Genomic DNA, 25,787 nt, shown 5'->3' with positions numbered 1-25,787 from the left:
TGATTGTATTGGTTTTAAAGTGAGCAATTTTCTGTGAAGATTTCTAAATTTATAGCAATGATACCAATTAGCAGGGCCATTGTATTAGACAATTATATCCTAAAATGTATACAATGTAGCACATTTCACAGCCCGCCAATCATTTCCTGCCCTTATGGGACTCATTTTAAAGACAAAAGAAAAAATTGTGATCCAGCTCACCTATAATGAAGTGGCCAGCAATCCCCGGCTTGGATAAAACCACTCCAGCCGAGTAACATACGAGTGAAAAATGGAGAGAATCCAGCCAGTCTTCAGATAAAAAATATGCAAAAGCTTTACTGTAGATTTAGGTAACACAGGACATTCCCAGTACTGTAAAAAAATGAGAACTTCTCCTACGCGAAAGGTAGATGAGCGCTATTCTTTGACAATTGTGGGAATGTTCTGTTTTATCTAAATCTACAGTAAAGCTTTTGTATATATATATTTTTTTTATCCGAAGAATTGCTGGATTCTCTCGATTTTCACTCATTTTAAAAGACCCATTTACACTCGCAATCACTGTCAGCGACATAATAGAAATTTCACATAATATTATTGTTAAAGGGAACATAGCCGCAGGATTTACCCCTACTAATTTACAACAGGACTGTATTTGTCATTACATGCTTATTTCTAGCAACCCCAAAGTTAAGGCAAAGTTACCAACATAATTGGAAAATCGGTGTTTAATCTTGTGTTGCTGTATATTCCAATTAGTATGACTAGTTGGACAGGCGTACACTTTGGGAACACATTCATCAATAATAATAATAATAATTTTATTTATATAGTGCCAACATATTCCGCTTTACAATTTATAGAGGGGACTTGTACAGACAATAGACATTACAGCATAACAGAAATCACAGTTCAAAATAGATATCAAGAGGAATGAGGGCCCTGCTCGCAAGCTTACAAACTATGAGGAAAAGGGGAGACACGAGAGGTGGATGGTAACAATTGCTTTAGTTATTCGGACCAGCCATAGTGTAAGGCTCGGGTGTTCATGTAAAGCTGCATGAACCAGTTATCTGCCTAAGTATGTAATAGTACAGACACAGAGGGCTAAACCTTTGAAAAATTGCTTAAGTTTGACTACTAAAATTTTGCAACTTTTAGTACTTTCACAAATTTGTCACCCAGCTTCTTCAAATTCATGCTGAGTGCAGGAATTTGCTACGCCCAAAAAAACTTACCCCGAAAAGTACTGGAGTAGGATTTGGTGCACACCCCTCATCCAACAGTCCTGATTCATGAAGAATCATAAGCCTCTTCATGAATCGTGAACAACACCAGCCTTGATGAATTGGGCCCTTAGTGCTGAGCAGTCTAGCCAGCTGTAATCATGCCCACAAAAGGTGTGGTTATATTGTCTCTATAGTGTCCGTGCTTCCTAAATCGCACAATTGGGTATACACAGAGATATGTCTGTGCCCAGGGCTGGACTGGCCATCGGGCAGTTCTGGCAAATGCCAGAAGGGCCGGTGGCAGTAGTGGGCCGCTCGAGTGTGCCGCTGTCGGCACACTCCACCCGCTGTCGGCACACTCCCGGCCCCGCATTCAACTATACCGGCGTCATAGACGCCGGTACAGTTGAATGCAATGATGGAGGATGCAATGATGCTGTTGCTCCCTCTCCCCGCTCTGCCTGCCGCTGACACTGCGGGTGCGCGATGACGTCATATCATCACGCACCTGCTGTGTGACCGGGCAGGCAGACTGCAGCTGCTAAGACCGGAGCCAGGAGCAGCGCGGGGCAAGAGGAAAGGTGAGTAGAGTGTTTTTTTTTTTTATTATTATTATATATCAATGAGTGATAACTGGATTGTGGGGCTATTGGGGGGTGGCTGTGCTGCATTACATTCTATGGGGACTGGCTGCATTACATTCTATGGGGGCTGTGCTGGATTACATTCTATGGGGGCTGTGCTGCATTACATTCTATGGGGGCTGTGCTGTATTACATTCTATGGTGGCTGTGCTGCATTACATTCTATGGTGGCTGTGCTGCATTACATTCTATGGGGTCTGTGCTGCATTACATTCTATGGGGTCTGTGCTGCATTAAATTCTATGGGGCTGTGCTGCATTAAATTCTATGGGGCTGTGCTGCATTACATTCTATGGGGGCTGTGCTGCATTACATTCTATGGGGGCTGGCTGCATTACATTCTATGGGGGCTGGCTGCATTACATTCTATGGGGCTGGGCTGCATTACATTCTATGGGGACTGGCTGCATTACATTCTATGGGGGCTGTACTGTATTACATTCTATGGGGGCTGTGCTGTATTACATTCTATGGGGGCTGTACTGCATTACATTCTATGGGGGCTGGCTGCATTACATTCTATGGGGGCTGGCTGCATTACATTCTATGGGGGCTGGCTGCATTACATTCTATGGGGGCTGTGCTGTATTACATTCTATGGGGGCTGTACTGTATTACATTCTATGGGGGCTGTACTGCATTACATTCTATGGGGGCTGGCTGCATTACATTCTATGGGGGCTGGCTGCATTACATTCTATGGGGACTGGCTGCATTACATTCTATGGGGGCTGTGCTGCATTACATTCTATGGGGGCTGTGCTGTATTACATTCTATGGGGCTGCGCTGTATTACATTCTATGGGGCTGTGCTGTATTACATTCTATGGGGGCTGGCTGCATTACATTCTATGGGGGCTGGCTGCATTACATTCTATGGGGACTGAGCTGTATTACATTCTATGGGGACTGAGCTGCAATACTGGATACAGCTGTGATTATATGTTATATAGTCATGTTACATGTTCTGATGCGGTGACCTAGGAGCTGCATGAGAACTTTCACTGGAGAAAGTGGCCACTATACTGACCGCAATCCTGAACTTAACACCGCAACTAGAAGTAGCCGTGGAGTGTACCTAACACACCTAGACACCTCGTCACAGCCGGAGGACTAAATACCCCTAAAGATGGAAATAGGAATACTATCTTGCCTCAGAGAAAATCCCCAAAGGATAGACAGCCCCCCACAAATATTGGCGGTGAGTCGGAGAGGAAAAAACATACACAGGCAGAAAAACAGGATTAGCACAGGAGGCCATTCTAGCTAGATAGGACAGGATAGGACGGAGTTCTGTGCGGTCAGTATAAAAACCCTTCAAAACATCCACAGCAGAATATACAAAAACTTCCTACATCTTACTAAAAGATGTAGGAGCGTAAATCTGCAACTCCAGTGAATCCTACAATCAGAGCAGGAATAAAACTGAAACAAGCACACTGGCAGTGTGCCACAGAAACAAAAACCAAACACTTATCTTTGCTGAAATTGGCAGCGAGCAGGAGAAGCCAGAAAGTGATCCAACACTTCACAAGGAACATTGACTACTGGCAAGGGCTAAAGGATCCTGCCCACTTAAATATCCCAGTCTGAATTGTAATCATCCGATACACCTGGCCAGGTCTGTGACTCAGAGACAACTGCATTCCCACCTACAACCACTGGAGGGAACTCAAGAGCAGAATTCACAACAGCTACACTCCCCTCAGTTCTTGTAACCTACAAGTGTACAAAGATATTATACAGTCACCATGTGACAAGTGGGCCTGTGTAACTTCTAATGCCAGGGCTGAATTTTAGTCCCAGTCCGGCCCTGTTTGTGCCACTGCCCTGGCATCACAGTGGGTGAGGTTTGGCTGATCTACCATACCTCACCATAAGTAGGCTACAGAGAGGGACAGACTTTCTGTTGACCATGAATAAAGCATAACCTGCTGAAACATGAAGACCAGTTCATGCGCTCCTGTATTTTTTTGACAGCTTTTTTTTTTAACCATGATGGAATAAGCGCCAAATCTTCTGGGATTATCTCTGATTGCTAGACTCTTTCTAAATTTGATATTGAAAAGTTTGTGGACCTAGGCAGATATCCATGCAAGCGTTGAGTCCTCCGCATACTATCTGTGAGCTGATTTTTCTCTAATCACCTTCCACGACGGCATACGGAGGTTGCCTCTTTGCTCTAATCGGGAACAGGAAATATGGAGCGGTTAAAAGGCCCTCCCACTCACCAGTGTCTTTCCTGTTCCCCATGGGACAGAGAGAGGTTCCGTGTGCTGTGGTGGCTGGCGACTACAGGACTGACTAGGCTTTGCCTAACTAAAGCCAGGCAGCTTGGGTCATGTCTCCCCTTCCCTTTTGTGCTGCTCCCGTCGCGACACTCTGCGGTGTCCTCAGGACCGTTTCCTGGCCTTCCCGCACCTCCTAGAGGGTAAAGCAGGCCAGTGATCCCGACCGGAGTCCTCCCTGAGGTCTCCGGTCTCCTCTCCCTCTGCGCGCTCTGCCGGCGTCCAGGAAGTGTATCGCGCACGTCACTTCCGGTCTCTTCTGCCACTCAGTGCAGCACTTCCGCCGCCGGCGCCTGGTGCCGGATGCCGTTCCTCCACCCAGGACCATGGAGGGGAGGAGGGAATTGATCATCGCTGGGAGCAGGGGCCTGCTATCTAGCATAAAAACCTGCCTGAAAACGTCGCAGGTAAGACTGTCCTGATATGGAAGGCAATACCTGCCCTGCGCCTGCAGAGCCCAGCGCTGCCCCTGCCACAGTAAGTGTTGCAGGGACGGGGGTCCTTAGATAGATGACATAGGGGGATCTTTATTATTTCTGACACTCTCTCCCTCTCTCGTTGCAGGGAGACAAGTCTACCCCTAAAACTTCTATTAAAAAGAAATGTGCTATCTGCAATATTAAATTGCCCCCATTATGGGAGAAAAAAACTCTGCAGATCGTGTACTGACAAAATAGTCAGAGCAGAGCAACCTTCCCTATTGGAAGAAATCCGCTCGCTAGTCAAGCAAGAGGTGCAGTCTTCCCCAGCGGCCTTTACTCCTCCATCCCCACCACCACTTTCTCCAGCAAAGAAAAGAAAAATTCAGGATGAGGATTCTGAGTCTGAATCAGACCTCTCCTGTGCCTCATCCTCAGGTAGACGGGAGGAATCTATGTCCCCTATGACCTCTGAAACCAAAAATATCTGTTTTCTTCAGATTGGATTGAGGATTTAGTATCTGCCATATGCAGTACTATGGGGCTGGAGGATGAGTCAGAACCACAGTCCATACAGGACCAGATGTTTGGTGGAATAACTAAGGAGAAACGTAGGATTTCCAGTACACTTTAATATAACTGATATGATTAATCAAGAGTGGAAAATGCCAGAAAAACGCCTCAGTATTCCCTCTGAAATGAAGCACAGTTTCCCCTTAGAAGGAGATCCGGCCAAATGGGATGTCCCCAAGGTCGACTCACAAGTGGCAAGAGTGGCTAAAAGAAGGGATCTTCCATTTGAAGACTCCTCGCAATTAAAAGATCCGATGGACAGAAAAATTGAAAGTCTATTGAAGAAATCTTGGGAGACTTCTACGGTAGCCCTTAAAGCCAATATTGCTTTGACTTGTGTAGCTAGAGCCCTTTTCCGCTGGTTAGGGGAACTGGAATCCCATATATCCCAGGGTACTTCTAGGGGCGAATTGCTGGATTCTCTGCCCAGTCTTCTTAGAGCTACTGGATTCCTGGCGGATGCTTCTATGGAGACCGTCAGAGTTGCCGTCAGATCATTAGTGCAAACTAATTCAGCTAGAAGAGCTCTTTGGCTCAAGATGTGGTCTGGTGATATCACCTCCAAAGCCAAATTATGCGCCATACCATTTAAGGGTGACTACGTTTTTGGGCCTTCCCTAGATGACCTCTTGGAAAAGGCAACCGATAAGCTCTTCCAGAACAAAAAACTACTAAGAAAAAGTTTTTTCGTCCCTTTCAGCCCCAAACCTCTCAAAGAGGAAAAGGCAAATCTGGAAACTGGAGCTATCTGAAGGGAGGGGGGGAATATCCTTATCCCTCAACAAGAACAGCAGACCCAGCAGGAAAAGCGGTGACTTTGTCCCGATGGGGGGGAGACTCTCAAATTTTTTCCTTCAGTGGCAAAATATCACCAATTACCCCTGGGTCCTCAATGTCATCAAAGAGGGCCTTCTAATAGAATTCATCTCCTCCCCTCCACGGGGTCTAAAGGTCACCTCCCTTCCCTCCTTAAGAGACCAGACAATATTGAAAGCGGGCCTCAGGGATCTAAAAAAATCAAATGTGATATCTCAGATTCCGGAATCAGAGAAAGATCTGGGACATTACTCCCATCTATTTCTGGTACCCAAACCGTCGGGCGAGTCCCGTATTATTATAAATCTGAAAGGTCTCAACCAGCATGTGAAATACCGAAGATTCAAAATGGAATCGGTAAAAACTGCCATCCCTTTAATAAGCCATCACTCCTTCATGGCGACTATCGATCTGAAAGATGCATACTTTCATATCTCAATTCACCCAAAACATCGAAAGTATCTCAAGTTTGCGGTACAAAGTGAACGTCTGATAGAGCATTATCAGTTCAATGTTCTTCCGTTTGGAATCTCCTCTGCGCCAAGAGTATTTTCCAAGATAATGGTGGAAGTAGTCTCCTTTATCCCGAAGCAAGGCATCTGTATAGTGCCTTATCTAGATGACCTACTAATAGTGGCTTCCACCAAAGTGATCCTGGAGTTTCATGTCTCAAAGACTCTCAATATTCTGACTTCTCTTGGGTGGATCCCAAATCTGAAAAAAATCACAGCTACAGCCCTCCAAATCCAGGAAATTCCTATAAGTCCTCCTAAACTCTGCAAGGCAAATGTCCTTCCTTCCAGAGGACCATCGTTTAACCTTGATATCGAAACTCAAGACTTTCAGAGATATGAGATCCCCTACGATCAGGGAAGGCATGTCACTCCTAGGATCCATGACAGCCTGCATCCAATCGGTGCCCTGGGCTCAGACCCACTCCAGAATTCTTCAGGCACACATTCTGCAGAATTGAAATGGTAATCGCAGTTCATTGAACAAAAGGCTATACACGCCGGGTCATGTCAAAGCCTCCCTGGCATGGTGGATAAATCTGAAAAACCTACAAAAAGGGGTCAATTGGACTCAAGTCCCATTGGCTACAATTACAACAGATGCCAACAAAAAAGGCTGGGGGGCCATGATAAACCATACCCCTTTCCAAGGTCTCTGGGATGGGGCAACAAGCAAAAAGTCATCCAACTACAGAGAACTAAAAGCTGTAGAGGAAGCCCTACTAGTAGGGGGCCAGCTTATCAGGGGACATCATGTTCGAGTATATTCGGACAATATGACTACGGTTGCTCACATCAGACACCAGGGCAGTTCAAAGAACAAAAACCTAAGGAACATATCTACCCGGATATGCTCTTGGGCAGAGAGACATCTATTATCTCTGACAGCAATTCACCTGAATGGCTCTTCCAACACCCAGGCAGACTATCTGAATCACCAGGGTATACAGCCGGGAGAATGGAGCCTGAGCAACCGGAGCTTCAAGATGCTTGTAAACAGGTGGAGTCTTCCGGAAATCGACCTCTTCGCATCTAGCTAAAACACGAAAGTCGAAGCTTTCTTCTCCCTAAATCCCAGGGATGGCTCCAGAGGGGTGGATGCTCTAGCCCAGAGGTGGAACTTTCGCCTCGCCTATGCGTTTCCACCAATCCCAATTTTGGCAAAGGTCTTACGGAAAATTCGAGAAGAACAAACACTGACTATATTGGTATCCCCGTTGTGGCCAAAAAGTAACTGGTACAACCTGATCGTGGACTTACAGGTAGACGGCCCAGTCCAGTTTGCAATAAGAGATGACCTTCTCTCACTGGGACCAATTCATCTCCTAGATTCTCACAAATGGAATCTGGCGGCATGGTTACTGAAGCCCAAGTGCTGAGAGCTAAAGGACTATCAGACTCAGTAGTTGCTACACTTCAAAAATCAAGAAAACCAGTAACCAATGCCATATACAATAAAATTTGGAAGAAATGTTCATCCTTCTGTCTTCCTGAATTACCAGATCCCTTAAATCAAAATTTGTCACAAATTCTAGATTTTTTACAAAAAGGCTTAGAAATAGGCCTCAGGCCTAGCACCTTAAGGGTATGTGCACACGTCCGGATTTTTCGCGTTTTTTTTTGCGGATTTTCCCGATAAAAACGCTATAAATCCGCATAAAAAACGCTCAAATTATGCATCCTATCATTTAGAATGCATTCCGCATTTTTTGTGCAGATGTATGCGTTTTTTTCCGCAAAAAAAACGCAATCCGCAAAGAGAATGGCCATGCTCATTCTTTTTGCGGATTTTCTGCGGATTTCATGCATTCAGGAAGAAAAAAAAAAAAACACAAAAAATCCGCGCAAAAAACGCGAGAAAAACGCGCGGAAAAAAACGCGATTTTCTGGCATATTTCTCCGGATTTTGTCAGGAAAAAAACCTGACGTGTGCACATACCCTAAAAGTACATGTCTCCGCCCTCAGTTCTATCTTTGACCAGGATCTGGCAAATCATTGCTGGATTAAGAAGTTCATGATATCAGCCTCTAGGATGAATCTTGGAACACAAACGATGGTGCCCCTATGAGACCTTAATTTGGTGTTACAAGGGCTTACAGGTCCACCCTTTGAGCCGTTATCCTCCTGTTCTCCAAAAAAATCTTATTTACAAAACAATTTTTCTGGTGGCCATAAGCAAGAGTAGGAGAACTACAGGCCCTCTCAATAAGAGAGCCCTATTTATTCATTAGAGATGACTCTATAGTACTGCATCTCAACCCCTCTTTTCTTCCAAAAGTTGTGTCAAAATTCCACCGCTCCCAGGAAATTGTTCTACCTTCCTTTTGCCATAATCCAACAAATCCTAAAGAAGAAAGATTTTATACTCTGGACGTCAGACGCATCGTGTTATTCTATTTAGACCAAACCAGCTCTTAAGGTACCGTCACATTTAGCGACGCTCCAGCGATATAGACAACGATCCGACCTAAACTAGATCGCTGGAGCGTCGCTGTTAGGTCGCTGTAGAGATGTCAAACACAGCAACTCCAGAATGATGCAGGAGCGATCCAGTGACGTACTTATCGTTCTCGCTGGTTGTTAGCTCTGTGAAAAAACATTGCAGGTATCGTTGCTTTTGCTGTCAAACATGACGAATCACGCCGATCTGACGACCAAATAAAGTTCCGGACTTTCAGCAACGACCAGCGATGTCACAGCAGGATCCTGATCGCTGCTGCGTGTCAAACACAACGAGATCACTATCCAGGACGCTGCAACGTCATGGATCGTTGTCGTTCTCGTTGTAAAGTTGCTCAGTGTGAAGGTACCTTTATAGACTTGATCAGAATCTATTTGTCCATCCTTCAGGACAAAATAGGGGTAAAAAAGTAGCAAAGAGTACCATTGCTAACTGGATTAAGAAAGCTGTAGCGGAAGCATATCTTGCTCAAAACAAGACTCCCCCAGTGGGGATTAAGGCCCACTCGACCAGATCTACTTCAGTCTCCTCGGCAGAAAGAACAGGTGCATCAGCAGAACAAATCTGCAGGGCAGCTACATGGTCTTCATTGCAAACCTTCTCTAAACATTATAGATTGGATATAATGCCCAACAAGGAGTTAGTCTTCGGCCGGAAAGTTCTGTGGGCCGTTGTCCCTCCCTAGCGCCAAATTAGTTGGTATTCCTCTGTATGCCATTGTGGAAGGTGAGTAGAGAAAATAGAATTAGACTTACCGGTAATTCGGTTTCTAGGAACCTTCCACGACGGCACTAATTCCCTCCCTACATACTCCTGGATTTAAAATCTTGGATTCAAGGTAAACCGGGGCTATGGTTTTCAGTTATAAGTCACTGGTGAGTGGGAGGTGGGAGTGCCTTTTAACCTCTCCGTATTTCCTGTTCCCCATTAGGGCAAAGAGGCAACCTCCGCATGCCGTCGTGGAAGGTTCCTAGAAACCGAATTACCGGTAAGTCTAAATCTATTTTTTTTTTTGCACACATACAATTTTTAATAGTTCGGGTTTTTAATAGAAAATGTGCATGACTAAGTAAATGCGACGTCAGCAATTTCCAAAATTTACTGAAAGTAACTAGAATAAGGAAACGCGTAGTAATTTTCTGCTGATGTGATTTCAGTAAAAATCTCCTACAAGCAACAGAATTTTGCAATATCTGTGATAAAATGGCAGTAGTCCATGATTAGCTCCACTATGTTCTGTCCCCATACACCATCATGTAATCCGCAGCACATCCCATTTACAATCACCGATTGACTTGCATATAGTTGATTGGTGCTCATTAATGGTCTCAGATCACCCCTTATAAATGCACATTACATACAGTATATATGTACGTCAGGGAACGTGGTGCATTACCGCATTTTGCCATAAATGTACATGATTGCTTTAAACTGTCACCGCACAAGATTTAACAGTGATAGTTAAAAGAACTGCTGTCTCCTACACCGGAGACATGACTTGGGCACAGTAAGTCTGTGGTATGTCTAGTGATAGATCATAGAATCACAATGAAGCAGCCTGGCATTGCCTACCTTTTTGGCTTTGATCTTCTCAGTGATATCACAGAAAAGATCGGAGCCGCCTATCAGGTACTACAGGCCAGCCTTGGACACGATCTATGTCGTCACTGATTGTGAATTTCGAACCGCAGTCACACAAAAAATACAAAATGAATCTAGATATATATATATATATATATATATATATATATATATATATATATATATATATATATATATATATATATATATATATATATATACAGTGGGGCAAAAAAGTATTTAGTCAGTCAGCAATAGTGCAAGTTCCACCACTTAAAAAGATGAGAGGCGTCTGTAATTTACATCATAGGTAGACCTCAACTATGGGAGACAAACTGAGAAAAAAAAATCCAGAAAATCACATTGTCTGTTTTTTTAACATTTTATTTGCATATTATGGTGGAAAATAAGTATTTGGTCAGAAACAAAATTTCATCTCAATACTTTGTAATATATCCTTTGTTGGCAATGACAGAGGTCAAACGTTTTCTGTAAGTCTTCACAAGGTTGCCACACACTGTTGTTGGTATGTTGGCCCATTCCTCCATGCAGATCTCCTCTAGAGCAGTGATGTTTTTGGCTTTTCGCTTGGCAACACGGACTTTCAACTCCCTCCAAAGGTTTTCTATAGGGTTGAGATCTGGAGACTGGCTAGGCCACTCCAGGACCTTGAAATGCTTCTTACAAAGCCACTCCTTCGTTGCCCTGGCGGTGTGCTTTGGATCATTGTCATGTTGAAAGACCCAGCCACGTTTCATCTTCAATGCCCTTGCTGATGGAAGGAGGTTTGCACTCAAAATCTCACGATACATGGCCCCATTCATTCTTTCATGTACCCGGATCAGTCGTCCTGGCCCCTTTGCAGAGAAACAGCCCCAAAGCATGATGTTTCCACCACCATGCTTTACAGTAGGTATGGTGTTTGATGGATGCAACTCAGTATTCTTTTTCCTCCAAACACGATAAGTTGTGTTTCTACCAAACAGTTCCAGTTTGGTTTCATCAGACCATAGGACATTCTCCCAAAACTCCTCTGGATCATCCAAATGCTCTCTAGCAAACTTCAGACGGGCCCGGACATGTACTTGCTTAAGCAGTGGGACACGTCTGGCACTGCAGGATCTGAGTCCATGGTGGCGTAGTGTGTTACTTATGGTAGGCCTTGTTACATTGGTCCCAGCTCTCTGCAGTTCATTCACTAGGTCCCCCCGCGTGGTTCTGGGATTTTTGCTCACCGTTCTTGTGATCATTCTGACCCCACGGGGTGGGATTTTGCGTGGAGCCCCAGATCGAGGGAGATTATCAGTGGTCTTGTATGTCTTCCATTTTCTAATTATTGCTCCCACTGTTGATTTCTTCACTCCAAGCTGGTTGGCTATTGCAGATTCAGTCTTCCCAGCCTGGTGCAGGGCTACAATTTTGTTTCTGGTGTCCTTTGACAGCTCTTTGGTCTTCACCATAGTGGAGTTTGGAGTCAGACTGCTTGAGGGTGTGCACAGGTGTCTTTTTATACTGATAACAAGTTTAAACAGGTGCCATTACTACAGGTAATGAGTGGAGGAAAGAGGAGACTCTTAAAGAAGAAGTTACAGGTCTGTGAGAGCCAGAAATCTTGATTGTTTGTTTCTGACCAAATACTTATTTTCCACCATAAAATGCAAAAAAAATGATAAAAAAACAGACAATGTGATTTTCTGGATTTTTTTTTCTCAGTTTGTCTCCCATAGTTGAGGTCTACCTATGATGTAAATTACAGACGCCTCCCATCTTTTTAAGTGGTGGAACTAGCACTATTGCTGACTGACTAAATACTTTTTTGCCCCACTGTATATATATATATATATATATTTTTTTTTTTGTAAAGTGGTTTTTATTGCACAAAAGTAACCTTAATACTTTGCAACTCAACTAAATGTAAATATCAGTCGCGTCCCCATGAGGCACAGATAATCTGCAAACAACCAAAAAGAGAAAACTTTTTGATGGAGACGCAGATCATAAACAAATATATGTTTGAACAATCAGGACTTTATTTAGACTATAATTAAAACAATATACACTGAGTACAGACAAATGGACTGAAGAGTTGGTGGGTGAGCTATTGTAGGAAACCCCCTACAAGATTTAAGTGAAAATATCCATATAATACATATATTGCAAAAATCCACCAGTACATTATTATTATTATTATTATTATTATTATTATTATAGCATCATTTATTCCATGCCATTTTACATGTTAAAAGGGGTATACGTAATTAAAAAAAGTACAATAATCTTGAACAAAACAAATCACCAACTGGAACAAGAGGAAAGAGAATCTTGCCTGCGAGGGCTCAGTCTACAAGGGATGGGTAAGGATATGGTAGGTGAGGGTAGGGCTGGTAGTGCAGGAGTATGGTGCAACAAGGGTTACTGAAGGTTGTAGGCTTGTTGGAAGAGGTAGGTCTTCAGGTTCATTTTGAAGGCAAGAGTCTAATATGTTGTGGTAGAGGGTTCCAGAGTAGCGGGGATGCATAGGAAAAATCTTATATGCGATTGTGGGAAAAGGAAATAAGAGGGGAGTAAAGAAGTAGGTCTTGTGAGGATCGGAGGCTGCGTGCAGGTAAGTACCAGGACACTAGATGCCAATGTTAGGGTTTTGAACTGAAGTCTCTGGGCAATGGGGAGCCAGTGAAGGGATTGACAGAGAGGAGAGGGGACAGGTGGATTAGTCAAGCAGCAGAGTTAAGGATAGGTTGGGGGGGGGGGGGGGGCTGAGAGTGTTAGAAGGAAGGCCTCAGAGCAAGAGGTTTCAGTAGTCGAGACTGGAGATGGAGGGCATGCACTAGAGTTTTGTTTTTTTCAGGTTTTGGATTTAAAGAATGTGCAGATCCAGGAAATATTTTTGAGTTGGAGTCAGCAAGAAGTGGAAAGGGCATGGATATGTGGTTTGAAGGAGAGATCAGAATCAAGAATTACCCTGTGATAGCAAGATTGCAGGACTGGGGAGAGTGAGCGTCTATTGACTTTGATGGATCGGACTGTTTGGTGATGGGGGGTTGAGTGAGATGGAGAAAGATGATGAATTCTGTTTTATCCATGTTAATTTTTAAAATGTAGCAGAGAAGAAAGTTGAAATAGCGGATAGACATTGTGGGATTCTCGTTAATAAGAAGGTGATATCGGGCCCAGAGAGATTGATCTGTGTGTCACCAGCATAAAGAGAATACTGAAAGCCATAGGACTCTGAGCTATCCCAAGCAAAAGGTGTAGATGGAGAAGCGCAGGGGTCCTAAAACTGAACCTTGGGGGACACTGACAAATAGGGGCGAGTTGAGGAGTTGGTGTGTGAGTGGGAGACACTGAATGTCCAATCTGTTAGGTATGAAGAGATTCAGTATAGGGCCGGGTCTGTAATGCCAAGAGATGAGAGAATCTGTAGTAAGAGGGAATGTTCCACTGTGTCAAAGGCAGAAGGCAGGTCCAGGAGGAGAACAGTGTAGTGTCACTTGGATTTTGCGGTTAGTAGGTCATTGGTGACTTTAGTCTGGGTAGTTTCAGTGGAATGATGCAGTCAGAAGCCACATTGTAAGAGGTCAAAGAGGAAGCTGGAGGAGAGGTGGAAGGACAGTTCAAGATGTATGTGTTGTTCCAGTAGTTTTGAGGTATAGGGGAGAAGTGATATGGGGTGAAAGCAAGACACATAGGATGGGCCAAAGGAGGGATTTTTGAGAATGAGTGTGATCGAGGCATGTTTGAAGCAAAAGGGGAAAACACCATTTGTTAGTGATATCTTGAAGAGATGGGTTCGGGTTGGGATGAAGACTGTGGTGAGGTTTGGGATTAGGTGGACGGTATTGGATCAAGTGCACAGGTGGTGAGATGTGATCTAGAGAGTAGAAAGGAAAGTTGATCTTCCATAATGGTGGATAAGCTGGTTTTGGAGGTGGAGGGCTGAGTAGTTATGAGGGGCTGTGGAGTCTGTAGCCCATAGTTTTCTTTTGATGTTATCAATCGTCGCTTGACGAATGAGGAAAAGTCTTCAGGTGAGATAAGAGGAGAGGAAGGAGGTGCAGGGGAATGGAGGAGAGAATTAAAAGCACTGAATAACCGTTTAGGGTTGTGGGGCAGTTAGAATATAAGAAATGAGAAGTAGGTTTGTTTTGCCTCAGTTAGTGTGCACTTGAAAATACTGAGGGACTGTTTGAATGTGATGAAGTGCTCATTGGAGTGGGATCTTTTCCACCTCCACTCAGCAATCTTGGTAGCCCACCTCAGGTCTTTAGTCAGGCTGTGCCAGGGTTGCCTGTTGATAGAACAAGCTTTATGTTAAGATGGCGACTGATTTGAGAGCTACAGCTGTTGTGGTGTTATATAAAGGGGCAGTAGCATTTGCATAAGGAACTCCCTCTGCAAGAAGGAGAAGGGATTCAGAAAGTTAGTGTAAATCAAGGTGTTTGAGATTTCTGTGAGGGTGTGCAAGTTTGTGGAGTGGGAATTGTTTATCTGGAGAGGAGAGGGAAGAGAATTTGAGTAGGTTGTGGTCAAACAGAGGAAAGGTGACTAAAGGTACCGTCACACTAAGCGACGCTGCAGCGATACCGACAACGATGTTGATCACTGCAGCGTCGCTGGAGAGCTGTCACACAGACAGCTCTCCAGCGACCAACGATCCCGAAGTCCCCGGGTAACCAGGGTAAACATCGGGTTACTAAGCGCAGGGCTGCGCTTAGTAACCCGATGTTTACCCTGGTTATCAGCGTAAAAGTAAAAAAAAAAAACAAACACTTCATACTTACCTACCGCTGTCTGTCCCCGGCGCTCTGCTTCTCTGCACTCCTCCTGCACTGACTGTGAGAACAGCGGCCGGAAAGCAGAGCGGTGACGTCACCTCTGTGCTTTCCGGCTGACCGACGCTCACAGCCAGTGCAGGAGGAGTGCAGAGAAGCTGAGCGCCGGGGACAGACAGCGGTAGGTAAGTATGAAGTGTTTTTTTTTTTTTTTTACTTTTACGCTGGTAACCAGGGTAAACATCGGGTTACTAAGCACGGCCCTGTGCTTAGTTACCCGATGTTTACCCTGGTTACCAGTGAAGACATCGCTGGATCGGTGTCACACACGCCGATCCAGCGATGTCAGCCGGAGATCCAGCGACGAAATAAAGTTCTGGACTTTCTTCAGCGACCAACGATCTCCCAGCAGGGGCCTGATCGTTGGTCGCTGTCACACATAACGATTTCCTTAACGATATCATTGCTACGTCACAAAAAGCAACGATATCGTTAACGATATCGTTAAGTGTGACGGTACCTTTAGAGAGGTCAGATAAGGAACAGAGGCTGGTGAAGATAAGGCTCCAGTGTGTGGCCATCTTTGTGAGTGGCTGCGGAAGACCATTGAGCAAAGCCGATGGAGGAAGTGAGAGATGGAAACTAGAAAGAGTGGGAAGTGAAAATGGGGATATTGAAGTCACCCATGATAATAGTGGGGTTGTCAGCAGAAAGGAAATTTAGTAAGGTGGGGAAGCAGTCAAAAAAGGTGGTGGTTGACCCTGGGGGGTGATAAATGAGTCAGTTGGGGGGAAGTCGATGCACGCAGGGGTCACCTCAAAGGGAGGGAGAGTAACGGATGGAGACAGTGGAATTGGGCGAAGGAGTATTTATCTGACAAGAGAAAACCACCTCGTACACCCTGCTTGTTTCTGAGGCAGTGGGTGTGAGAAAGATGGAATCCACCATAAGAAAGTGCAGCTGGAGAGGCTGTGTCAGAGGGGGTGAGTCAGGTTTCGGTGATACCGAGGAAGGAGAGTTTATCAATAAAAAGATCGTGGATGTATGAAAGTTTGTTGCAGATAGAGAGAGCATTCATTCCATAGAGCTCCTGTTAGAGGGATTGGGAAAGCAGAGGCTGGGTGAATTGGTATAAGGTTAGAGAGATTGCGGAAATTTGTGAAAGATCATGGATGGGAGGTAGAAGTGAGTGTGGGTATGTGATGAGGAGGACTCGGATTTTCAGAAATATCACCGGTAGTGAGGCGGAGCAGAGAAAGTGTATGTAAATGGAAGCAGAAAAGAGCATGAGGTGGCTGTCTATGTTTGGAGACACAGGATTGTATGTTGAGGAACAGTTCTGAGGAGGAGGTGAGAAGAAAGGGGGGATGGAGGAAGAGATGCATTATTAGGTGTAGGGAATAGGGGGGTTAGTAGGAAGTGAAGGACTATGGGGGTTGAGAGTGGAAACAAACAGAAACATTGTTTGCTATGTCTGTGTATCAAGCTACTGTACTCTGTTACCTTCTGGTCTAATTCATTGCAGTACACTTTGATGGTGCACTTGGATGATGCACTGGACAGACAAGTCTATGCAGATTTAAAGCTCTCAATATATTTGATTATAAAGGCATTAAGGTGTGAAACAGAGGGGATAGACATGTACTCATCTACAGTACATTTCTTAATATGAACATGAAGTGAATATTTTAATAAATACATAGAAAGAGTGCATTAATACATATCTCAATACAAGCATAGAGAAGATCATAGTTCTGCAGGTATAACTGTATACTTGTAGGTGGTTACAAATAGGGAGGTCCTATCAATGTAATTATAGGTATGTCCCTTTAAAGTAGATTATCCTAAAATAAATTTGTGAAGCTGAACAAATCAAATGAATAAATATGCCAGTGTAGGTTTGTAAAATCTCAACAAGTAGATAGTTATAGATATATGAATGTGTCATAACACCATAAAGGTAGGTATTTCCCACAAGAAAATTCACTAGTATAAATGTGTAAATATCGCAGGTTATTAATACCAAAATTACAAAGCAGGCTCAGCCACCAAGCACCCGAGGCGCGTTTCACCAATGCTTCGTCAGGGCCAAATGCTTCGTCAGCATAAAACGTTATGAGTTTGATTGTTTAAGCCTCACAAAATTACATTTGGATAATCTACTTAAAGGACTCCCCTTGAGAAAGCCTAAGCGTAGGAGCGGCGAAACGCGCGTCGGGGGTCGCGCTTTATCCAGGGACCTCTCCAACTTGGTAAGATCCTGGGTTGTTCTATGTCCTAAGGGAATTTTGGTTACGCTGGTCGGAAATTCACCTTTATGTGCCTTTTCTGTGTCCCTTTTGAGACATGGCTCACATCTTAGCCCTAGCATTATATATGACGTTCTGGTCTGGAGCAATGGAGCTTGTTATGTTACATTGAGTGTTCATACAGGTGGATCAGACGTCATTTCTCTATTGTTAGGTGGTGTGGGGGCCACGGATCTTCCTTTATGTATATCAATTCAGAGCAGCAGAGCACTATTGCTTCATTATAATATATGTATGAATTGATGTTATTTGTGTCTGGGTATCCCTGGTGTGTTCATCTGGTGTCTTTTAATGTGTAGTTTTTAATGTGTTTGTGTCTTCAATAAAATTTATATTTTCCTGTATACTCCTGTGGTTCTCCTATGTTTTAAAGGTACATATGTATAACTAAATGGTGGCATCAGGTTTTCTAGAATATGTATGCAGTTTATTTATGAAGATTTTAGAATAATGCAATTTATACATAGGATTCGGCCGGCTGCGACCAATTAGCGAAGCGTGGTTCAGATCCCGCGCCAATTTGCGGCCGGAAAGCACCTGTCGCTGATTGCTCGCGGCCGTCCTTGTAGTATATAGCACAGCCACGTAGTATATAACAGCTCACGTAGTACATAGCACAGCCACGTAGTACATAGCACAGCCACGTAGTACATAGCACAGCCACGTAGTACATAGCACAGCCAAGTAGTATATAGCACAGCCACGTAGTATATAGCACAGCCACGTAGTATATAGCACAGCCCACGGAGTATATAGCACAGCCACATAGTATATAACACAGCCCATGGAGTATATAGCACATCCCATGGAATGTATAACAGCCCACATAGCATATAACACAGCCACTTAGTTTATAACAGCCCACGTAGCATATAACACAGCCCACGTAGTATATAACAGCCCATGCACGCCGTATATAACACAGCCCATGTAGTGTATAACACAGGACACGTAGTATATAAAAGCCCACATAGTGTATAACACAGCCCACGTAGTATATAGCACAGCCACGTAGTATATTGCACAGCCCACGGAGTGTATAACAGCCCACATAGCATATAACACAGCCATGTAGTACAGTATATAACAGCCCATGCACGCAGTATATAACACAGCCCACATAGTGTATAGCACAGGCCATGTAGTGTATAGCACAGGCCATGTAGTATATAGCACAGCCACGTAGTATATTGCACAGCCCACGGAGTGTATAACAGCCCACATAGCATATAACACAGCCACGTAGTATATAACAGCCCACGCACACAGTATATAACACAGCCCACGTAGTGTATAGCACAGCCCACGTAGTATATTGCACAGCCACGTAGTGTATTGCACAGCCACGGAGTATATAGCACAGCCCATGGAGTATATAGCACAGCCCATGGAGTATATAGCACAGCCACGTAGTATATAGCACAGCCCACGGAGTGTATAAAAGCCCACATGGCATATAACACAGCCACGTAGTATATAACAGCCCACGCACGTATTGTATAACAAAGCCCACGTAGTGTATAACACAGCCCACGTAGTGTATTACACAGGCCACGTAGTATATAACAGCCCACGTAGTGTATAACACAGCCAACCTAGTATATAGCACATTCCACGTAGTATATAGCACAGCCACGTAGTATATTGCACAGCCCACGTAGTATATTGCACAGCCCACTTAGTATATAGCAATGTGGGCATCATATCCCTGTTAAAAAAAAGAATTAAAATAAAAAATAGTTATATACTCCCCTTCCGTTGGCCCCCGGATCCAAGTGAAGCATATACTGATGCTCCTCGCGCGGTCCGGTCCCAAGAGTGCATTGCGGTCTTGCGAGATGATGTAGCGGTCTCGCGAGACCGCTACGTCATCATCTCGCGAGATCGCAATGCATGGAGCGGTCACCGGAGCGTCGCGAGGAGCGAGAATGGCCTGTTCTGGATCCGAGGGGCCGATGGACGGTGAGTATATAACTATTTTTTATTTCTTTTATTATTTTTAACATTAGATCTTTTTACTATTAATGCTGCATAGGCAGCATCAATAGTAAAAAAGTTGGTCACATAGGGTTAATAGCAGCGTTAATGGATTGCGTTACACCGCGGCATAACGCGGTCCGTTAACGCTGCCATTAACCCTGTGTGAGCGCTGACTGGAGGGGAGAATGGCGCAGGCAGTGACTGCGGGGAGTAAGGAGCAGCCATTTTGCCGCCAGACTATGCCCGTCGCTGATTGGTCGTGGCAAAACTGCCACGACCAATCAGCGACTTGGGATTTCCGTTACAGACAGAAAGATGGAAGTGACCCTTAGACAATTATATAGTAGATGTCATTAATAGAGCCTCCCTATTTGTAGCCACTGTAGCATTTTGCATACTACGTGTCTTGGGGGACACTCGCTTGGCACGGGATTCAAGCACTTAGGCACGTTTTTTCCACTTAAAGCAGTCTGTTTGGTTTATTCTCTCCATAAACCATAGAAACATGAACAAACGGTAAAGAGCCTTACATCAGACAGACAAATCCTCAATGTCCATAGTAGAGCTCCGCTCTACAGCCTAAACACGGTCTCTCTGTAGTGTCCAGCCGGGACACATGGAAGTCTGTCCACACTGGCAGACTCCCAAACACTCACTCCCATGTGCCAAACACCTCCATTACATGGTAGCCTGTAACCACACCCACAGGTGAGGTAACATCACATGGACTAGTCACATGATCATGACATCACTGCAGGTCCTCAAACTCAAGCACTTCCCACAGGAAAAAGGGGTACAGTGAGCACCGTCATCCAGAGGTGAGGTATGTGGGTAGCCAGACCCTCCCATCTCTCATGGATACCCGCAATCGGGACCCAGGTGCACTAAATGATATTTAGTGCTCACGTGCACTAAAGACAAAATACTCCGGGTTGCATCACAGGGAGCATCCATCCCTGTGACACATACCTCCCATTAACCACGCGACCACCAGTCACACCACACCACCTACAAGTACAGAGTTATACATACATAGCCATGATCTTCCCTATACATGTATTGAGGTCTAACCCAAGAGAAAAAAACATAAAAAGCAAATACCCTGCAGTAAATAAATAAACAGCAATAGTGCTTAGTTTACATTATTTAGACTTAAAAAAAATTAAAAGGTATCCCACCACGTCATGGTGACCCTACTCAAGACAGTCCTATCCTCTTACCATTTGTCAAGTGATGTACATGTGGATAAGGGCCAAGAAGGACTGAGCCCGGTTAACCCCTTTCTGACATCTGACGTACTATCCCGTCGAGGTGGGGTGGGCCCGTATGACCACCGACGGGATAGTACGTCATGCCCTTTAATGCGACACCGTGATTTAAGTGGTCTAACTGGTCTCCTGAAGACGCAGTTGAAATGATGCAGTTTGGGGGCCTGATCCTCCACATGGGGATCGTGAAGAAGCCAGAAATTCGGCAATATTGGAGTGTAGATCTTTTATATAACACTCCCGTGTTCCGAATGGTCATGGTTCGGATGCGTTTTGAGGCCATCCATAAGTTCCTGCATTACAACGATAATGCATGGTGTCCGCACGAGATGACCCCGATTTTGACCGTCTGTTCAAAGTTCGGCCGGTCATCGAACACTTTAGCAAAAAGTTTGCTGAAGTGCACGTGCCCAAAAGGGACATCTGCGTGGATGAGTCCTTGGTTCATTTTAAGGGGCGGCTCAGATTCCATCAATACCTGCCCAATAAAAGGGCCAGGTACGGAATTATACTCTACAAGCTGTGTGAGAGTACCTCAGGGTACACCTACAGCTTTAGAGTCTACGAAGGGAAGGACACGAGGATTGAACCGCCTGAGTGTCCTTCTATCCTGGGAGTGAGTGGGAAAATTGTGTGGGATTTGGTGCACCCACTGCTGGATAAAGGTTATCACCTCTACACCGATAACTTTTATTCCAGCATCCCACTCTACAAATCCCTCTCTGCGCGAGGTACCGCAGCCTGCGGTACTGTCCGCAAAAATCAGAGAAGCCACCCGAAGACGCTACTTGGGCAGATGCTCAGAAAAGGTGAGAGCAAAGCCCAATGTAGCGACCACCTGCTGGTGGTCAAGTGCAAGGACAAGAGGGATGTCCTTTTCTTGACCACAATACACGGTGATGGCAGTGCCCTCAGCAGTGTACGGGGTACCTCTCCACAGGTCTGCAAACCGGACTGTGTACTGGGGTACAACAAAAACATGGGGGGCGTTGATCTCTCCGATCAACTCCTCCAACCGTACAGTGCTTTGAGAAAGGCCAAGGTGTGGTACAAAAAGCTGTCTGTGTACTTCGTACAAATGGCAATGCTCAACGCTTTCCTGCTGTCACGATGTGCACGACACACTGATAAGTCGTACCTTCAGTTCCAGGAGGTAGTGGTTAAGGCCCAGAAGTTTGGCACGAGGGAAGGAGCGGGCCCCAGTACTTCCGGAACTGAGGGTGCTCGTATCGTACCAGGTCAGCAATTTCCGGGGGTGATCCCGCCAACCGATAGAAAAGGTAAGCCGCAAGAAAGGTGCCGAGTGTGCTACAAAAGAGGAATACGCAAGGACACCATCTATCAATGCGACACCTGCCCCAACAAACCTGGCCTGTGTATGAAGGATTGCTTTAAATTGTACCACACCTCCATGCACTAATTTACTTTACAGGAACCAGTAGATTAGTTTCAAAGAGGGGGCACATCTAAGTAAGTTCCTTGGGGGTCTAGGTTCCAAAGTGATGTCACTTGTGTTTTTTTTTTACTGTTTAGGCACATCAGGGGCTCTGCAAATGGAACATGATGACCGCAGACCATTCCATCAAAGTCTGCATTCCAAAACGTCACTACTTCCCTTCCGAGCCCCGAAGTGTACCCAAACAGTAGTTTTCTCCCACATATGGGGTACCAGCGTACTCAGGACAAATTGGACAACTTTTGGGGTCCAATTTCTCCTGTTACCCTTGGGAAAATAAAAAATTGGGGACTGAAAGATCATTTTTGTGGGAAAAAAATAGAATTTTTTATTTTCACGCCGGGCGTCATAATCTTTAGTGAAGCACTTGGGGGTTCAAAATTCTCACCACACACCTAGATACGTTCCTCAGGGGGTCAAGTTTCCAAAATGGGGTCACTTGTGGGGGTTTTCACTGTTTAGGCACATCAGGAGCTTGCCAAACGCGACATGGCGTCCGATCTCAATTCCAGCCAATTTTAGCTTGAAAATGTCAAATGGCGCTTCTTTCCTTCTGAGCCCTGCCATGCGCCCAAACAGTGGTTCCCCCCCACATATGGGGTATCAGCGTACTCAGGACAAATTGGACAACAACGTTTGTGGTCCAATTTCTCCTGTTTTCCTTGGGAAAATAAAAAATTGGGGACTAAACAATCATGTTTGTGGAAAAAATAGAATTTTTTTATTTTCATGCCCGGGCGTTATAAACTTCTGTGAAGCACTTAGGGGTTCAAAGTGCTCAACACACACCTAGATAAGTTCCTTCGGGGGTCTAGTTTCCAAAATGGGGTCACTTGAGGGGGGTTCCACTGTTTAGGCACATCAGGGGCTTACCAAACGCGACATGGCGTCCGATCTCAATTCCAGACAATTTTAACTTGAAAATGTCAAATGGCGCTCCTTTCCTTCTGAGTTTCTGAGTCCTGCCGTGCGCCCAAACAGTGGTTTACCCTCACATGTGGGGTATCAGCGTACTCAGGACAAATTGGACAACAACTTTTGAGGTCCATTTTCTCTTTTTACCCCTGGGAAAATTAAAAAAAATTATTGCTGAAAGATCATTTTTGTGACTAAAAAGTAAAATGTTATTTTTTCCCTTCCAAGTTGCTTCTGCTGCTGTGAAACACCTGAAGGGTTAATAAACTTCTTGAATGCGGTTTTGAGCAGCTTGAGGGGTGCAGTTTTCAGAATGGTGTCACTTTTGGGTATTTTCTGCCATATAGACCCCTCAAAGTGACTTCAAATGTGAGGTGGTCCCTAAAAAAATGGTTTTGTAAATTTTGTTGTAAAAATGAGAAATTGCTGGTCAAATTTGAACCCTTATAACTTCCTAGGAAAAAAAATTTTGTTTCCAAAATTGTGCTGATGTAAAGTAGACATGTGGGCAATGTTATTTATTAACTGTTTTGTGTTACATAACTCTCTGGTTTAAGAGAATAAAAATTCAAAATTTGAAAATTGTGAAATTTTCAAAATTTTCGCCAAATTTCCGATTTTTTTTTCACAAATAAACGCAAGTTATATCGAAGAAATTTTACCACTTTCATGAAGTACAATATGTCACAAGAAAACAGTATCAGAATCGCCAAGATCCGTTGAAGCGTTTCGGAGTTATGATCTCATAAAGAGACAGTGGTCAGAATTGTAAAAATTGGCCCGGTCATTAACGTGCAAACCACCCTTGGGGGTAAAGGGGTTAGTGGACACCCTGGTACAGGTAAGTGCACGAATGTAATGTGCAGCTCAGAGAAAAGGCAGGTCACTCTTTTTTTTTTTTTTTTTTTTTGCACAAAATGCAAAAATACTGAAACGAAAACACCTGAAGAGATGAACTGGAATATAAGTTGGTGTGCATGTACTGATATGTATTCATGCACTTTTTCTGTGTATTAAGCACTTTTTTATGTACATATTAAGACATATGCTGGTGCATTTTTGCAATATATGTATTATATGGAAATCCTACTGTAAATCTGCAGGGGGTATTCCTACAATAACACCAACTCTTCAGTCTATTTGTCTTTACTCTGTGTATATTGTTTTAACCATAGTCTAAATAAAGTCTTAATTGTTTAACCATATAATTGTTTGATTTGCATCTCCACCACAAAGGTTTTTTGTTTTCTTTTTGGTTGTTTGCATATTGTTCAAAAGTAGTAAAACTGTAAATCTAGCTTTTTAGCGCTTTAATCATAACGTACTCACCTGCAGAACAAACCGCTGTGTACAGGTTGGGTTAGAAGGTTGCAGTGATTTCACCATCGCTACAAACTGAAATCTGGAATTGGTTAATGTGCGGTATTCCACATTTTATGCTTTGACCACAGTGCAGTAAATGCACTATATAAAACATTAAAATGTGTGTTATCTATGAATCACTTTCTTGGCTGTGAATCATGCATTACGCATCATTTTATAAGACTTTGTAATGGAATTTGTCCTTGGATGAAAGGGCTAAAGTTCTAACTGAGTCACTGTATTTGCTCAAAATTTTAGAATCCATTTACACTGCATAAATCGAAGGCTAATAAGCCGTTTTACATAATCCAGTTATCTGAAAACGACATTATTTGTTATGTAAGAATAAGATGTTATAATGTAGTTATTACTATTAAAAAAGCTGATCTGTCAGTACCAAACTCTCGCTCTCTAGAGGAGTGCAGCATGTTGTGTTTTTGGATTCCTCTAGAAAATTAGCAGACATTTTAGCTAATCTGCCACCAGATTTCACAATACAAACTTCATACATTATTGAATAGATCTTTAGACCTGTTGGGGCCGGTGTGCTTACATTGATAAAAATGAGCGTTTCTAGCTAGAGTTCTACTCCCAATATGTTCTTATCAATGTTATGTAGGAAAAAAAAAATCACAAGGGTTTACACATTCATTATTACATGGATTTTCAAAATAAGTACACCAGACTCATCAGGTTTAAGAGAGCTATTTAATAATGTATGCAGTTTATATTGACATATTTGCTTTAAAAATATATATTGCCTTAGTTTATTGATTCAAGCAAACACTAGTCTATTACATGTCACAGTATTAAGGTGTAGGATGGTAGAAGTATGAGGTTTCCACTTCACATTTTGTCTATGTAACCCATCCTGGTATTTCCTGCCAGCTTCAGGTCACCTTTCTTTGTAGTACTGCCATTTTATGATGATGAGATGACGACCATAGACCCTCGTACTGTAGTTGTAAAGTGATGTCTACAAGATGGAAACTATTGGCCTATAAGTAACAAGTGTAAAAACTTCAAGATTTCAGGAATTAGGAAAAATGCAAATAAGTATGACCTAGAACTTGGCCTTGTCTTTAATTTGAACCCTTTCCCAATTCATGGCATACCATTCTGTCATTGGGGAGAGTCTGTTAGCACTTACGCACTACTACGTCATAGTCCTCACTGCTGGCATCTACTGTAATCAATAGCAAGAAATCAAGGGTGCCGA

At 43.8% G+C, this 25,787-nt stretch overlaps 1 protein-coding gene across 2 annotated transcripts in view; it reads left to right on the top strand.

The window, feature by feature from the left end:
- Positions 1-25,787, top strand: part of LOC138664935 (CMP-N-acetylneuraminate-beta-galactosamide-alpha-2,3-sialyltransferase 2-like) — a 161,489-nt gene that overhangs the window by 124,663 nt on the left and 11,039 nt on the right. The window lies entirely within an intron of this gene.

This window comes from Ranitomeya imitator, chromosome 2 (assembly GCF_032444005.1).
Source record: "Ranitomeya imitator isolate aRanImi1 chromosome 2, aRanImi1.pri, whole genome shotgun sequence".
NCBI classification, from domain to species: Eukaryota; Metazoa; Chordata; class Amphibia; order Anura; family Dendrobatidae; genus Ranitomeya; species Ranitomeya imitator.
This window is presented reverse-complemented; position numbering and strand designations above follow the sequence as displayed.